General features: G+C 44.5%; 1 protein-coding gene across 3 annotated transcripts in view; it reads left to right on the forward strand.

Annotated features, from left to right (window-relative positions):
• The first annotated feature begins 11,103 nt into the window (after positions 1–11,103).
• Positions 11,104–13,071, forward strand: part of PPM1B (protein phosphatase, Mg2+/Mn2+ dependent 1B) — a 96,875-nt gene continuing 94,907 nt past the window's right edge. For 2 of the 3 annotated variants that reach the window (XM_047744168.1, XM_047744169.1), the window contains exon 1: positions 11,105–11,542. The gene's annotated coding sequence lies outside the window, so the exon portion shown is untranslated. Of the gene's footprint in view, positions 11,543–13,071 lie in introns of all 3 variants that reach the window. The other variant, XM_047744167.1, reaches the window with a different exon arrangement.

Raw genomic sequence — 13,071 nt, forward strand, 5'->3', positions numbered from 1 at the left:
TGAGATAGTAATTAGAGTCAAGAGAATGTGGCACATTTCTGAGGAAGATAGTCTAGAAATCAGAGGGCTAAAATCTGAATCTTAAAAAAATTGACGGGAGGGGCTCTTGGGTGGCTCAGCTGGTTAAATGGTCAGACTCTTGGTTTTGGCTCAGGGAGATGGAGCCTTGGGAAGGGCTCCACGCTCAGCAGGGAGTCTGCTTCCCTTCTTACTCTGCCCCTCCCTCTGTGCTCTCTCTCTCTCAAATAAATAACTTAAAAAAAAAAAAAGATTTTTTTTAAAAGATTGTATTTGTTTGACAGACAGAGATCACAAGTAGACAGAGAGGGAGGCAGAGAGAGAGGAAGGGAAGCAGGCTCCCCACTGAGCAGAGAGCCCGATGTGGGGCTCCATCCCAAGACCCTGGGATCATGACCTGAGCTGAAGGCAGACCCTTAACAACTGTGCCACGCAGGTGCCCCAATAAATAAAATCTTTAAAAAAAATTGAGGAGAGGGATCTTCGAAGCCATATAGTCAAAATGTTGAGAATTGTTTAGGCTGTGTAGTGGGTACATGGGGTTCATTATATATTAGTCTATTTGAGTGTCTGAAAATTTTCCTAATAAAAATTTTTTGAGAAACAAAAACACAAAACAACCATGGAGCTTTTAGAAACTTACTATGAAGGCGTTTCCTGTCCTTGCTACCCAACCCTTCTAAAGCTTTGTACCTTAACCCTTCTCCAGCATTTGAACCCAGTCCCATACTTTGGGATAAGTTCTGGTCACCGGCAGGAAGAATATAAGAAGCCTTCATTTGGCCTCTCACAGCTTTTATTTCCAGCTATTTCTGCTGGTGGTGTAGTCTGGCTGTTTTGCTGGGACCCTCTGGCTTCCTCTCCTTTCTCCATTTCTCCTTGGCTTTAGAACCTGAATTTCTCAACCCTGCTCTTCACTCTTACTGTGGCGAGGTCTTGACAAGATACCTGCCTCTACACCAGTTATCTGACAGCTGAGGTCTCTGCCATTTGCCAGAAACATAAGGTCCTTATTTAAAGGACATTATAGGTGGACCTTATTATGAAGCCCTTTAAACGAATAGCACTCAAGTCCCATGTGTCCCTTTCACCATGACCTTTTCATTGAGAGTTCTCTTACAACTATCTCCCTGCACATTGTTTATAGAATAATCAACCTGTGGCTTTACTCTTGTCTTCTTCTTGATGTCTGCTCCATCTGAAAGTCTGCCTAGATTCTTAAGATCAGCGCTCATGCTCAGCTTTAGCAGCAGGAGAAAAGAGCCTTCAGACAAGTAAACAGGAAAGGAGTCGTTGCAGATGTGGAAGAAAAAGAAGGAAAAAGTAGCACAAGATTTCCTTCGGGTTTTTGAAGCCTGCGCAAACCACCATATTGCATAAGCAAATGGCAAGGCTGCTAAGAAGCAAACAATGAAGAGTTGGCAGAAATGTATAGTTTATTGTAAAAAGAAAACAAAACATAACAAAGCGAATGAATAATGTAAATGAACTTGGCCATAAATGCTAAAGTGCTTACATAAATGGCTGAGAGTAGAGCTTCCCACAGCCAAGCCCATTTAAACATTTTGCAGTTTTGCAGCAGCGATATGGTTGGGCTCCAAGGGAAAAGTGTTTCTGATACCACCCGCTGTGTTGTAACCCTAATCTCAACCATCTCCGGCCAGCACACTCTCTTTAATAAAAAAAAAAAAAAAAACACAAAGGAGCATCTGACTCGGAGGCAGCCGGCTTTGGCCTCCAGGGCTGGGGGGATTGCTCTCGGGATGGCGATCGTTTGATCAACTTCCTCTCTCAGGAGGAAGCGGGGTGGGGGCCGACCCGGCCCTGGCAGGGCGACCCTGAGGAAAAGGAAAACTTCCAGTCAACTCCTTGAAATGCTACAAATGCAATGCAGTAAATACTCATTGGACAGTCACTGTGTACAACGCACAACAAAAGGAATAATGTCCTCCGTGAACTGAAGATTACTGCCGCAGCAGGGGTTCTTAACTCCCCTTTTTCTTTTCTTGAAGTGCCTCTTTGGCAAATTCTGTAGATTTCTTCTCAAACAATGGTTACAAATACATAAAGTTCACAAAGTTTCAAAGGAAACCAATTATACTGAAACAGTCATCAAACTATAAAAAAACAAGCAAATCTGTGATACAGTACTGTATAAGTCTGTCATTCTTCCTTTCTCCTTTCCTCTTTTCTTTCTTTCCTTTTACTTCTTTGCTCTTCTTTCTTTCTTTCTTCCTTTCTTTCTCCTTCCTTCCTTCCTCCCTTGCTCTCTTTCTTTTTTCCTTTTTTCTTTTCCTTCTTTCTTTCTTTCTTTCTTTTTTTTTTTTAAGATTTTATGTATTTATTTGACAGAGAAGTCACAAGTAGGCAGAGAGGCAGACAGAGGGGTAGGAGGAAGCTGGCTCCCCGCTGAGCAGAGAACCCCATGCTTGATCCCAGGACCCTGAGATCATGACCCGAGCCAAAGGCAGAGGCTCAATCCACTGAGCCACCCAGGCGCCCCCAAATTTGAGAAATTTAAAAATATTTTTTAATTAATTAAAAAAATAAGCCCATTATGTGTTCACCTAAGTAGAATTTTTTTGTGAAACAACTGTATTTTCTAAAACGAAAATATGGGTAAGGAAGGAGACATTGTCTTCTATGTTTGCAAATCTCTTTAATCTCTGGCTTAATGAAAGACTGTTGCACTCTGTATCTGCTGTTGCAGTATGTTGCAATAGTACATGTTATATAGCCTCCGGAAAGTTCTCTGTCTCCTACTCAAAGAATGAGAGTGAACTAGTAAGTGAACGTCTTACTCTTATTGCAAAAATAGCTTTGACATTGTGGACCCTCAGGGGGGGTCCTCAGACCGTACTCCAAGATCTGTTGATTTAGGGATTTCCTCTAATATTTTTCTTCTTTGTTTTATAATTTGACTTTCCCTTGACCACAAAAAAGACTAATTCTAGAACTAGAAATAAATGGTATAAAATTCAAATATGTCTGTGACTGGTTATCTCTTGCTGTCCCTCCAGATATCTGGCTGTCCCTCTACCTTTCTCCCTTCTGTTCTGTGACTTGAAGGATACTATTGATAGGCTACAGTACAGTTGGGTTTGGCCAAGGGGTAGCCCTGGCAGGAGATCAAAGGAGACTAGGCTGGGGTATTTATTACAGGGGTGTCAGAGTTCTTGACACAGGACTCTGCAACTCTCCCTACTTACTGTTCATGAACCCTTCCTACCCACATCCCTTCAGGCGCAAGTGTGATAATGTGCCTCCCCTACTACTAGAGGTAGGGGAATTAAACTGTATGATTATCTCTACCTTGCCTGCACCTTTGGAAATAGTCCCTTTATTATTATACACTCTCAAAATTCCTATTTGAGTGCATCATCTGTTTCTTGCCGAACTCTGACGAATGCAAGCTGGACCTTAAGGATAAGCTTCAGTTAAAGTATTGCCTGTGGCATTGTATCTCACTTGATTTTAATGGAAGTTAGAAGGCTGTAAAGTTCTGGTGTCTCAGAACCTAGATCTTTTTTTTTTGTTGTTGTTGGTTTTTAGACATTTTAATTAATTTATTTGACAGAGAGAGAGAAGAGCCTAAGCAGGGAGAGTGGGGAGGGAGCCTGACATGGGGCTCCAATCCCAGGACCCAGGATCATGAGCTAAGCCAAAGGCAGACGCCATCCCAACTGAGCCACCCAGGTGCCCCAGAGCCTAAGATCTTTAATGGCTTGGGAAAGAAAGGGCTGTGTGCATTGAGGACCCACAGGAGTCTACAAAGACTTCTTGCCTTTGCCTCTGCTTGAGCTTAGTTCCTTCCTTTCCCTTTTCTTCTTCTCCTTCCTCCTTCCTTTCTTCCATCTCTCCTTCCTTCCTTCCTTCCTTCTTCTCTTTCTCCCTTTCTTCCTCTTTCTTTCTTTCTAGATTCTATTTATTCATTTATTATTTATTTACAAAGTAAACTATATCCAACGTTGGGCTTGAACGTGCAATCCCGAGATCAAGTGTCACATACAGTACCAACTGAGCCACCCAGGTGCCCCAGCTTGATTTTTTCTTTTCTTTTCTTTTTTTTTTAAAGATTTTATTTATTTATTTGACAGAGAGAGAGAGAGATCACAAGTAGGCAGAGAGGCAGGCAGAGAGAGAGAGGAGGAATTTATTTTCTTTTCATCTGTGCAGAGATAAGACAGAAATATAGCTGCAAAAAATATTTATAAATGCTAACGTGTCCATATGTCCATATGTCTGGACAGCCCTAGACCTATGCCGGGCAGTGGATCCTGATTAGCCTAAGTCAGTGGTTCTCAAAGTGTGGTCCCTGGACCAACAGCAGCTGCAGAGTTAGAAGGAATTTGTTAGAAAGGTAAATGATCAAGTGTTGACCAGAGATCTACTGGATCAGAAACTCTGGGATGGGGCCTAAGAATCCTTGTTCCTACAAGCCCTCCAGGGGATCTTGATGCTTGGTAAGTTGGAGAACCTTTACTCTCAGAAACTCATAACATCGCAGTTCTCTAAGTTGCAGCCCTCCCTTACAGCTAGGGGTGGTCATGTGATTTCCTCATGCCCTACTGCCTTCAACTTAAGGCATCTTTTTTTTTTTAAAGATTTTATTTATTTATTTGAGAGAGAGAGAGAGAGAGAGAGAGAGAGAGTAAGGGAGACCATGAGAGGGGAGAAGGTCAGAGGGAGAAGAGGCTCCCCACGGAGCTGGGAGCCCCATGGGGGACTCAGTCCCAGGACTCTGGGATCATGACCTGAGCCGAAGGGAGTGGGTTAACCAACAGAGCCACCCAGGTGCCCTCAACTTGGGCATCTTACTAGAAGCTGCAGTAACCATCCTGCAATCTTGGGGCAACAAGGTAATTGTAGAAGCACTGACCCTGACATCACTGCTCACCTCCAAACTTCTTGTTATGTGAAAGAAAATGGCACCCCACACCCTGTACTTTTAAGCCACTGCTTAGGTTTTCTGTCAGCCAAACATACTTCTCCTTTTATGACATGGTTTACTAAAAAAAACAACCTGTCCCTTCATGATGATAAAAACTTTAAACAATATTCTAATGTTGAAATAAGTGTTAAATATGGAGCAGAGGGCCATATTCTTATGGATTTTTAAGATAGTTTTTAGCCTGTGTGGCCTAATTCTTGCCGTATCCCAGATACGTTGGGATAAAGGGCTTTCATCCTGAAGAGCTCTCTGGAGCTGTTTGAGACAAACTTTTAATAGAAACTTTAAATGAAAGTTTTAAGTGAAACCTGTTGTGGTTTCATTAAAATCAGGGTTGAGGCTTTCTAAGTGGTGGTGGTCAATGAAAAGGAAAAGTTTTCCTACTATACTCACAACACTTCTGACCTGATATATCGGTTGTTTCCCTCACCTTAAGCAATTCTGACACCAACTATCTAGAGTTAGGGCCATTCCCACAGGTTAAGGACTCAGTCCCACAGAACTGTTCCCACTTTCAGAGGCCAATCACAAGTCCCAGGTTGTGATCTGTTCTTCTGACCACCCAGCTATAAATGGGGATTCCCACAACCCATTCCTCAGGGTTGATAATTTTTCTAGAACTGTTCACAGACCTCCAGAAAGCACTTTACTAACTATGATCAGTTTATATAAAGGATAGGACTTGGGAACAGCCAAATGGAAGAGATGCACAGGGCATGCTACATGGGAAGAGGGATAGAGCTTCCCTGGCCTCACCGAGATCACAACCTTCTTAGCACCTCAGTGTGTATACCACCCCAGGAGTTCTCCAAACCCAGTCATGTAGGGTTTTTATGGGGGCTTCATTACATAAGCATGACTGATTACATCTTAATCACTGATTAAGAACATTTCCATCTCCTTTGCCCTCCCCAGAAATAGGGAGTGAGGCTGAAAGTTCCGACCTTCTCATTACATACTTTCTTCCTCAGGCAAGCAGCCATCGTCTATGAGTTCCCTCATCAGTGTAACTTCAGGGGTTCAAAAAGGCTTCTTATGGGGCACCAGGCTGGCTCAGTGGTAGAGCATGTGACTCTTGATCTCAGGGTCTTGAGTTCAAGCCCCATGTTGGGCCTAGAGCTTACTTAAGAAAAAGGAGGCGCTTCTTATGAACAACAAAAATGCTCTCCTTACTCCTATCATGCACAAAATGATGAGGATCTTAGAAGTTCTCTGCCAGGAACTGGGATGAAGATTAAATATATATATATCTTATTATATCACAATATCATAGCTAATTAATTTCAAAGGCAGCAGTGCCTATTATTTACCTGATTATTAGTATCTGATTCACAGTGAATGCTTAAGAAGTATTTGTACTTCTTTTTTTATTTTTTTTATTTTTATTTATTTATTTATTTTTTTAAAGATTTTATTTATTTACTTGACAGAGATCACAGGCAGGCAGAGAGGCAGGCAGAGAGAGAGGAAGGGAAGCGAGGCTCCCTGCCGAGCAGACGAGCCCGATGTGGGGCTCTATCCCAGGACCCTGAGATCATGACCCGAGCCGAAGGCAGAGGCTTTAACCCGCTGAGCCAACCAGGCGCCCCTTTTTTTATTTTCTTAAAGATTTTATTATTTATTGAGAGAGAGAGACAGTGAGAGAGAGCATGAGCGAGAAGAAGGTCAGAGAGAGAAGCAGAATCCCCGTGGAGCCGGGAGCCCAGTACGGACTCCAGGACCATACCCGAGCTGTAGGCATTCGTCCACCAACTGAGCCACCCAGGAGTCCCGTATTTGTACTTCTTAAGTGGAAATGGTGAAAAAAAAATTTTTTTTTTAAGATTTTATTTATTTATTTGACAGAGAGAGATCACAAGTAGGCAGAGAGGCAGCAGAGAGAGAGGAGGAAGCAGGCTCCCTGCTGAGCAGAAAGCCGATGCGGGGCTCGAACCCAGGACCTGGGATCATGACCTGAGCCGAAGGCAGCGGCTTAACCCACTGAGCCACCCAGGCGCCCCGAAAAAAAATTTTTTTTATGAAGAAAACAGGTTTATCAATGGAGTATTTCTAGTGGTTAAGAGGGGGAGTGGATCAATCTGTAGAAATTGGACTACTTGAAGTTTGACACCCAAGCTCCCGTCAGAGAGACCAAAATGGCCTGCACGTAACAGGCATATAAATATGCTGAATGAATACGTGAACTTTCTTCTATGGGACATATGCAAATTCTGATTCAACTGTGACAGCCAATATATTAGGTACTTTTGTATGCCACATCCTGTTTCATCTTTATAATAATTACATGAAGTAGGCAGAGTACTTCAGAGTATAGGCAGAGATTATCAAGTGTGGGTTTAGGACTCCGGCAAAACTGAGGCACCCCAAACTTGGAGACCATTGATACCTAATATCTTATTCAAAAAAGAAAACCAGGAGTGCCTAGGTGGTGGCTCAGTCAGTTGAGTTTCTGACTCTTGGTTTCAGCTTCATGTCAGGACCTTTGAGATCATGACCTGAGTTGAAAAGAGTCTTCAGCTGAGCCACCCAGGCACCCTCAAATAAATAAAACTTTTAAGGAAAAGATTTATTTATTTTATTGAGAGAAGAGAGCGCACACATGTGGGGGGGAGTGGCAGAAAGAGAGAATCTTCAAGCAGATTCCCCTCTAAGCACAGAGCCCCATGTGGGACCCAATCTCATGATCCTTGAGATCACGAGCTAAGCAGAAACCAAGAGTCCACCAATCAACCCACTGAGCCAACCAGGTGCCCCAACAAATAAATCTTTAAAAAAAAATAGGGGCACGTTGGTGGCTCAGTCTGTAAACGTCTAAGTCTTGGGTTTTAGCTGGGGTCATGATCTCAGGGTCGTGAGACAGGGCCCCACATCAGGATCCATGATTCTCTCTCTCCCGCTGTCCCTACCTCACTTGAGATCGTGTGTACTCTCTCTCTCAAATAAATAAATAAAATCTTAAAAAAATAAAAAGGAACACCAGAGTATGAAAGCCAACACTGGAAAAATAAAAAATAATAAATAAATAAATAAATAAAAATAAAAATAGAGGACTTTTTCTATAATACATTCAGTACTGTTTGCACTATCTTTTGGAAAGTGCTTTGCATTATTAACAGCATCTAAAGCTCTTTACCTGGCTTCAGAAGATTTTGTGAGTCCTATTTACTGAACAATAAAACAAGACTCAGAGTCTTAGCCTAGCTGCATTCACACAGTAATGGAGCCCCCTATGATGGTAGTCAATGTTTGTGATACATTGTATGTTTATGATGGCACACACCAATTTACCTTTTAAATTTCTGAATCTTATTGGGCCTTCTTTATTAGTTTGGAGTTTTAATCAAATAAAGCACACCTAACACCTAAAGTTAACCTAAGTGTGTTTTGATCCTTATTGTATTCTTAGTCCCTAGACCAGTATTCAGTACATCTATATTTTTAGTGACTAAAAGAATGAATGATGTGCAATCATCAGCCCACCTAGATGATTGTGCTTTGTATTAGTTTCAGGGTCAACCGAGGGAAACTGAGAAGGAAATCAGGCAGATCAAGAAACTTCTCTGATGCCCTACTGAGATTGCCCGAATTCTTAAGACCACATCCTACAATGTCTCCACTTTTATGATCTTTAGATTGCTATTTTGGAAGCTGGGATCCCAGACTCCTTTTGCCATATATAAAGTGTGTCAGACAAAGGAGAGTGATTTAAGGGAATGTATTCTATAAGTCATTTAAGGAATATTTCCTAAGAACTGATACTGATAGTAAAGGGGACAGGAGAAAGGCATAGTCTAAAGGGTCTACTTGTCTTTCTTCTTTATTGTTTTTCCTCCCTGCATGAAGAAGCAGGGAAACTAAATTTTAGTTTATGCTATCTCCATTACCTGTACTAGAGGATCTCAGTCATGGATGTGAATAAAACACATCTGGAGAATTTAGAAATTCACCTTTCCAAGTTTTGTTTCGGGAGTCCCTGATCTTACAGGTGTGAGTAGACCCAGGGATCTGCTCCCTTGGTGATTATGGTGCTGGTGGTCCAGCCACCCTACTGTAAAAAAAAACCCCACTATCGTTATGCACATTTGGGGGGCGGACATGAAAAAAATCTGAACTACAATCAAGTATTTCTGCCATCCTCACCACGACCTGGCCAATTCCTAAATTTGCCCTTATTCCTAAAACACCCACAGCCCCTAATCAGAATGGTACTCTGCTGGGTCTTAGCTTAACTTGTCTGTCCAAACCAGTTTACACAAAAGTGTGAATAAGGTTTAACTCCTGGGGCGCCTGGGTGGCTCAGTGGGTTAAGCCGCTGCCTTCGGCTCAGGTCATGATCCCAGGTCCTGGGTTCAAGCCCCACATCGGGCTCTCTGCTCAGCAGGGAGCCTGCTTCCTCCTTTCTCTCGGCCTGCCTCTCTGCCTACTTGTGATTTCTCTCTGTCAAATAAATAAATAAAATCTTAAAAAAAAAAAAAAGGTTTAACTCCTTTAGCAGGTCACTTTCGGGGAGTGGGGGGAAGTATCCTAAGGTGTTAGAACACTTTCATTACACTAAAGTTTTGTTTCTTTGGCAGGGAATTAATCTGCAATACCTTTAGTCTAATTCGGTTGCTGACGGAATGCTGTCCACTTCCCTCTTCTGACTATTGAATCATTCCTGCTAGACTCATACTGTTCTTTGTGAAGCCTTCTTCGATAAACCTACCCACAGGGACGATCCCTTATGTCACCACCCTCCATCCCTTATGTCATCACCTCCATTGCATGTTTCAGTGGTAACACCTACCATCTTGTAGTGGGATTGCCTAATTTAGTTTTGTAGCTCCAGTTCCAGAACAGTGCCTGCCAAATAGCAGGAGCTCAATAATTGTGGAACGAACGAATGAATGTCAAAGACTAGGCCGAGAGATTTAAAAATCAATGTTGACTGAGAATCAAAACACGGAAATGTCAAGGGCTGAATGCCAGGCGTTGCAGGCCTAGAAAGAATAAAAATAACCCCCAACAGCACAGCGTCCTCTTAAAGGGATCACCTGTTCCATTTTCTCACATCGCTTTCCAGCGTCTCCTGGCACCCCAATTTCCCGCTCACTAACTCATCCCCTTCCCTACTGTGGACAGGTCAGGCAGGTAGCCTGGTTCAGCAGCTCTGATTGGTCGGCGATGATTTCATTGTTAAGACACATCCGGGCTTTTTCCCTCCCCGCAACACCTCCCCCAGAGCCCTGCGTTCCGAGCTTCCCTCTCCCGCGTTCGCCCCACCCGTCGGCTGAAGCAAAACAACTGCCTCTCCCCGGACCCCTTCTTATCCTTCCCTGCGCCATCCCTTCCCGTCTCTACGCGGAAGAGAGACGTTTATGTCCTCCAATGAGGGCCTGTTAGGACTTTGTTAGCCAATCAGCAGCCAACCCCCTGTAACTCCGGGTGGGACTAGGCTTCCACACCTATAACCGGACAGCGCGTTGGCTCCTTTATGGCGCTTCTTTCACGCACGGCTTAGAGGTCAAAAATAAAAGGGCATGGTTCTCGTAGGACGGGAAGGATCCGCACACACTCTGGATTTGACCGTTTTCGAAGACTAGCCAATCGCTATTTGGATACTTCCCCGCCTTTTGAGCGTTCATTTGAAAAAAGCCAGTGTGACGGACTTGGAAATTGGTTCAGTGACGGACACGCACGGAAAGCCAATGATTAAGGGTCCGGGTCACCCTTTGGACCAATAAGAAAAGAGAATCGCTAGGGCTCGGTCTTTGCGAGGCGGAGGGGCAGGTGGGCGTTATTTGATTGATGGCGATCTCTACTTATAGCTGTTAGGGTGGGTTGGTCCCTAACGCCCAGAGGCGGAGCTGAGTGAAGTAAATGGTAATGAAGGGTTGGGTCTCACTCAGTGGGCGGTGTTTGATGGATAGTTGACCTTGCCAATTGAAGGTGGTCACTAATGCCCAATGGGAAATTAGGACCTGAGAGGCGGGGCATTGTGGGCGGGGAAAGCTAAGTTCCGAGGTACAGAGCAGCCGAAGTGGGAGGGAGGGTGGTGATTGACGGGCCGACTAACCAACCGAATGCAGTGAGAGGCTGCACCGTCCCAATGGGTGGGAGCTGGGGGCGGGGCTCGCCGAGGGGCGGGGAGGACAGGGTGCGGGGAGGGGGTTGCAGAAGGAGCGGAGCGGCTGCTGCTCAATGGCGGAAAAGCCGCCGGTGCTCTGACCGCCTGGTCCCCCTAGCAGTTGCGGGGGAGTTTCCTGCCGGCGCGGCTGGAGTCTCTGTTTCTCAGGGTTCGGTGGCTGGAAGATGCTCCAGAGAGACGAGGCTGCGGCGGAGGAGGTGGCGGCGGCCGAATCGGCAACGGCGCTAGGGTGGAGAGAAGGCGGCAGCGGCGGCGGCGGCGGCGTGCGGGGCCCGACGGTGTAAACAGCCCCGGAGGCGGCAGAGGCGGTGGCCGAGACCCTGACGGGGAAGCGGCGGCTGAGTCAGGGTCGCGCCTCGGTCGGAAGCCCGAGCTGAGTGCATCAGGGGTTCTCTGCGGCGGACGAGAGCGGACGCCCTAGACCTAGCTTCCCTCCCTCGCCCCAGGTAAGGCCGCTCGGCGCCCCGCCGCAGGGGAAACGGCTCGCGGGTACCGCCGAGGCCCCGCACTGTTTTTGGGGTGCCGCCGGCCACGGTCGCGGGCCCTGCTTGCCTTATCCTCGCCTCTTCTGCCGTGGAGCCTGGGGGACCAGAACGCCGGGCCCGGCTCCTGGGTAGGCCCCTTCCCCAGCCGCCGCCTCCGCGCTCGGCCGAGTCTGGGAGAGGCTCCGGGCAGGGAATTTTACTTTGCTCCACCGCCTGGAAGTAAACTGCTTTCCCCCGTTCTTTTCCAGTACGCGAGCATCTCTTTGAAACCGAAACACCGGGGCTACCCCAGGCCTTAACTCATCCCTTCCTGGATCGTGCTTATTCGAAAACCTTACCTTTCCCATTTGTTTCTTCATCAGTTTCTGCCCCCCTCTGCGCTCCACTTCACTTCCTTGTTAAATCTTCTTTTCTCGCTCTTCTGTCTGTGCGTCTCACCACCACCTTCCTTCTTAGGGGCTTTAAATCGCTTAGCCGACTCCGGGCTTCTCTTCCCTTTCTTCTCTCCAGCGATCCTTTCCGGATGTCATTCTTTTTAACAGAGAAGTTTTTAAATGAAACTTCTACCGCCAGCAATCCAAATCTTCAGACACCCTTCAAGAGTTGACTAACCAGCTTTTTGCAGCAGATTAGTTTTTTTTTTTTTTTAAACTGAGCCTAATATCCTTAAAAAAAAAAAAAAGAAAAGAAAAAACAAAACAAAACAACAACAAAAAAAACCAGGTTGTATTCTTAAACGTCAGATGTGAAAATGACACCGAGGTAATTTTAAAAACGAGGGGCTCAGTGAATGTTGAAAGTAGTTATTTCATTTTTTAAGTTGTCTGACCTCTAATGTCGGATTTAGCAGATCTAGAACATTTGCCCATCTTATTTGGTAAAACTGCTTCTTAAGCATTTGATAGCTGGCCCAGATTCATCTCTATTCAAGTCAGCTTAAAAACAATGTGAAAACTTTAAAAAGAAGATATTTTATGAACTAACTAGGAAGCTTTTTTCATGAAGTCACAGTTAAAGACCTTTTAAAATAGGCTCCACATGTTTAATGTATCAAAATAAAGTTGGCAGGAGTCTTGTAAAAGGATTATTTAGGAATTTGAGTAGTCTTAGTGATATGTAGCTATTTTGGGAAAAACATTCTTTTTCTGTTAACAAACGTTTACAACTGTGATGTGAGAATTACTGAGGTTTATTGTGGGATTAACACAGGAACTCATTTTATTTGAGCTACTGCACGGATGTAGAAGTGGTAGATTGTTCGGGTCAGATAGTATAAGTCCGTATGTTCTGGGAAGTGGAGAAACATGCCATCCACACTGACTGTTAATGGGCATTATTTCATTTACTTTCTCTGTTGTGCAATAGCAAAGTTCCTAGTGTTGGCCTCCTTTTTAATAGAGCATTTCTAAATAGAGACAGGTTATTCTAATTATTATAGTCTTTTCCAAATATGAAGTTAAACTATTAAAATGGAAATTTTTAAAGAAATG

Source organism: Lutra lutra, chromosome 9, assembly GCF_902655055.1.
Source record: "Lutra lutra chromosome 9, mLutLut1.2, whole genome shotgun sequence".
NCBI lineage: Eukaryota > Metazoa > Chordata > Mammalia > Carnivora > Mustelidae > Lutra > Lutra lutra.